This window comes from Anser brachyrhynchus (assembly GCF_964034855.1).
Source record: "Anser brachyrhynchus genome assembly, chromosome: 2".
NCBI classification, from domain to species: Eukaryota; Metazoa; Chordata; class Aves; order Anseriformes; family Anatidae; genus Anser; species Anser brachyrhynchus.
The window spans coordinates 130833453-130838701 of NC_137695.1; positions in this window are offsets into that span (position 1 = coordinate 130833453).

Here is a 5249-nt window from a genome sequence, read left to right on the forward strand (position 1 = left end):
TCTGAGCTCTGTACTGATTCTGTTGGGCCATGAGCAGACATGGGTGTCCACCGCACGAAGCCCAAGGTTCCCCTGATGTGTCATTTGGAGGAATTCAGAGGAAGGTAATGAGGAAGATGATACTCACAGTTTCCATAAGGAAATAGTGCTCTGAAATGAAAGAAGTGGGTCAATTTGCTTTTGTATGATAATCCTAAAACAATAAATAAAAAGAGCTGCAAGTATGAAAAGCATAACTTTCCATATGCAGTGTTGAAAGAAGTGATAGACTTGATTAATACCAAGGGAAACATAAACGTAGGAAGAAAGTTTCTACCAATAAAGGTTATTAAGAACTGAGGTAGATTGTTCAGATGGGTTAAAGAACTGGCAGGTTAGACAAAATCTGTTTGTTTACGGTATGGCCGCTTCTGTTTTTGGGCAAGAGAGAGACTCACTGGCACGTTGACCTCACTCCAAACCTATTTTCTCTGATATTCTCTGAAGTCAGTGAGATATCATACAGGAGTAGCAATTCATGCACATGTACTTTCCAGTATTAACAGAGCTATAACATATAATGACAAATAACTCCTTTGTGAAATCTGGAAGGAAGGTTTTTCCATCAGAACTCACTGTTCTCTCACAGCAGTCCTATACTACATTTTACCTAAGTGTATTTCTGTCATTTAACAGCTATATAGATATAGATACCTCCCTAGGTAGATGTTAGACCCCAGAAACATTTAAAACCATAAAAAGAGTTTCCTGTACTTGGTCAATGACTACAGAAAATGACTACGGATGGTTTTCTTCTCTCCATGTGTGTGTCTGTGTGTTTGGTCTCTCTAAATGTGTGTGTACATTTAAAATCACAGGGAGGGATAAAACTTTGCACGTACTGCAGATTTTTGTAAAAATCATTTTACTCCCTTTTTGATTTATGCAATTATTATTTGTGAAGTGTAGTCAGAATTCAAAGCTTAATTTTTAGTCAGGTAGGATCCCAAGTCAATAGGAGTTCTAGTCTTTTGAAGGATGAATGAAGTCCCCAGCTAATAAAATTGCTTACTGTCTGGGCAGCTTATTTTAAAAGCCCATTAATGGTCTCCTCCAAAGCTTTATGAAGCAACAGACAAGGGCTCATCTTCGAACAGCTGAAACGTCCCATGTACAGAACCTCTTTTGGACAAGTGTTCCTGAAGTGAGGGAAAACACAGGAAATTGCCTTGACTTGAGATAAAGGTCTCGTCTTAAAACCTTTGCTGTATGTGTTCATGGGTAAAGGGACTACCAGCACAACTCATGGCTTTGCTCTTAGTGCAAGCTCTTCATCCTTATACCGCAGTTATCCTGAAATTCTAAAAGGTTGCCATAAGAGGGCTATATTTCCATCATCAGTTTTCAAAGCTGTCAGTGAAACATCTAGGAAGCTACATGGTCTCTATGACTGAGGTCAGATCTCCCTCTGCCACCTCCCTCTTCTCTGAAGGAATGGCAAAAAGCATACCTACACAAGAGCTACAAACACCTCTTCCACGTGTGAAAGAAATACAAGAGACCACTTCATCATAAATAGCTGGAGATCACAGACGAACTTTTCCCTGCTGGTGTTTTTCCTTACAAAAGACAATAGGACATGTGCATCTAACACAAACATCTGCTTTAGGCTCCCAGAATCCTTGCAAATCCTACCAAAGTTTTTAACACTGTCTTGCAATGAAGGTTAAAATAAAACTTCTGATGATTTGTTAGGATGTTTATGGGCCATTTTATGCATAATAACATTATGCTAAATGTCCTGCAGTCTTAAGGAATCCTTCCTGTACTAAGTGAGTTGCTGCATACATTTCTCTAATGTCCATTCCTGCTTAGATTTATGGTGCTTGCTCATTGTCCTTTATTAAATGCTTCCATTAACTTTTCTGTTACATTTTTCTCCAGCTTACAGCTCTATAAAATTGAGTTACTAGCTATGCAAATTCACACCATTTACATTCATAGCAGTCCTGCTTCAAATAAATGTATCTCTCTATGTATTTGATATCTTTACATGAAAACCTCTGCCTCGTTTTTCAAGATGCACCAACTTTTTTTATTTCTTCAGATTTGCATAAAGTAAGACTCTGCACCCTCCTGTGATGATGTGGGAGCAGCATGCAGGGTTGGAAGCAGGTCTGACCAATACCCAGAAGTGACAATGATTATTTGAGTCATTTTTTTGAGCCCTGCTGAGTCAAGAACCTCCAAAGTTGCTTCCATTTTCTGTCAGTGGACTAGATCCAGAGAAGTTCTGAATTATGATTTTTTGAGAATCTATTTTGAAAGGTCTTGCATCTTAGGACAGGTTCAAATTCCTGAATTTTTAGTAGTGCTGTGTCAGGCACCTAGAATCTCACTGTATTCGTGAGACTAACGGGCCATTAGCTCTGTACTATTTCTCCTGCATCTTTCCTGAACTATATATATATATATAGAGTATCTTTGCAACCTATGGCTCTTTTATAAGTAAATAGAATATTTTCTACACTTTATTTACTTTCCTATGCTCAAATTCAAGACTTATGCATACGTGGTAGAGCCTGGTTATGGAAATACATTTGCCATGCCACGCATTTGCCATGGATGCATTGCCATGCAGCAATAATCATGACTCCCCTTTTATCTGAAGTAGAAGTATCCTGAAATCCTCAGATTAGTCATAGAGTAGAAATGAAAATGCCATTGTTGTTGAAAACATTTTCACGCAATAGATGCTCTCTTTTTGGCTTACTTTTGCACTAGCATCAGCTTAATGTTCATAGTTTCTAAATTCCAAAACCTGTAACACCAGACTATATAAAGAATACTTTTGAATGGATAGGCTGATGTTGCACTGACACTGGGTGCTTTAAGACAAAACATAAGACAGACAAAAAGAAAGAAATCAAATGAAAGCCTAAAGGCAAGATAAGCTCTCCTGATAAAACTTCCATTGATTTTAACGGTAAAGGGTCTTGTCTTAAGTTTGAGGTTGATTAAAGGGAAATTCTGAATGGATGGACACAGAGAGAATTGGGGAATGATTTATACATTTATCAGGTATTGGAGTGTCCTAAAGCTAGTCTTTTTCTCTCTGGTATGCTTTCCTATCTGCTCAGGATGTGAACTTGCTCTTCATTCTGTGAAGACAATTCTTGTTAATTCTTATTTGTCACAGTATGAAGTGTCCTATGCTTCAGAATTTTAAAGACCTAATTTTGCCACTCAAGTCGTCTTTGTTAACACAAGTCTGGTACTGAATTAGTGTCCTGGACCTCTTTTTTTTTTTTTTTTTTTACTTGAGACTATTTTTGAAAGAAGGCTCAAATACTAAAGCTCTGGAATTAGTGTGGGTCTGAATATGAAAGGATTTTTGTGTACTTCTGACAAAACTGCTTAAGATAAAAGTGAATTTATGGACATGAAAATCTGGTGGCATACTCACACTATGTTGCAAATTTAGATCCTGCAAATGATATTGCAAAGTCCAGTGACCAGCCCCTGTGCAGTGATTTTCAGAACTCCAGAACAATGGCCAGGAAAAGGGTTTTGTCTGAACTGTTTGAAGCAGTGTAGAAGACAGAGTCATGCATCTGCAGAGTTCTAAAAGTATTTTTGAAGTCTTAATTCTTTTTTATTTTAAGTTAGGATTAAAGGTTACCTTACAGACAATAAATACTAGGAAAATTGTATTTCCGGAAAGTGCTGTACAATGTCTTTCTGCACGACTTTGCCATTGTATTTCTTCTACAGATATATCCTTAGAACTCTGATCGAAAAACACAAGAAAATCTGATATATTTATTTTAATGATTAAGAGATCTATGAGAATAACTGAATTTTGCAAAAATAAAGTACCAGTAAGTACTTTTTTTTTTTCCTGCAGCCTCATACCTTTCGATTTTCCTTTTTCAGGTCAAATGATAAGTTATGTGGTCAGCTGTGTCTTTCTTTTTTCTTTAGATCTCTTATTTTCCTGGTATCATTTGTCTTTCTGTTTCTTCACCTGGGAGTGGATACATTCAATACTGTGGAATTCTTATCAGGTGTCTGAGAAACAGATGCCTTAATGGATCACTGCCTAGCTGTAAATAGTACAACAAAAGCAGGATCTCTTATCAGATGGATATCATCTTGAAATGGCTCTGAACATCAGTCACAAAACAGCATTTAAAGCAGCAAAATTCAGTCTTCCAAAAGCAGGGGATAAACAGAATTGAAAACAGGCTTCTGGATATCTCTCCAAAATTAAATCAAAAAAAAAAAAAAAAGGAGGAAAAGATAAATTGATGCAATGCTCGACTCTAAGAACGCACATGCTTTGACTATACATCTATTAGTTATCACTAGTCACCTGCAAATTCCTAAAAAAAAAAAAAATCTTAGAAACAAGTTGTTTCATCTGAGCTCCTTTCCCTTGAAGTGTACTTCATAAAATATTTTTATGCTATTCTCTGTTGAGCAGACCAGTCCTGTATCTGCCTTACAGTACAACCACTTTCTCTTAAGTGGTCATGGGTAAGCAGTTTTGTTTTTTCCAGACTTGTTTGTTTCCTGGTATTTAGTTCCCTTCCAAAGTTCAGGTTTCTGGCGACTTAGGCGTAGTTAAAATTCCCCTTGATCCGTGTATCCTAACCTTTTTACAGGCCTCTTTTATCTGTACAAACGTGGCTGTGAATGTGCTTTCTCTCCTTGGAGGCCAGTAACAAATCCTAGTAAACAGGGTTTTTAATGCGGTCATATCCATTGCCTCAGTTACCCAGCTGCTGCAGATTTTCTTTTAATTTACATTGTTTGTTTGCTTGTTAGTTTGTTTCCTGAAAAGGCTATATTTTGATATAACTCAAGCCCAGTGACCACATTTTCAGAGCAGGACTGCTTTATTCTAAAGATCCCTGAAGTGCTCTGCATTCAGCAACAGCTTCCTGCCATTGCCTTGTCTACAGGAGAGATCTTCCCAAGCACAACCATTTAAACGATTTTGTTATGTGCTTAGATAAGGATTTGTATCCAGATCCCTCAAAAATCACACAAACCTACCCAACATCTGCTGTAACCGCCTATATTTGAGAACAAACGTTATGCTGAATGAGGGTTGCGTTTTAGCCCTGGCAGGCAGCTCAGCACCGTACAGCCACTTGCTCCTGCTCCCCAGGTGGGGTAGGGGAGAGAATAAGAAAGGTAAAATTGTGAGAACTCATGAGTTGAGACAGAGAGTTCTCTAGGTAAAGCAAAAGCTGCGTGTGCAA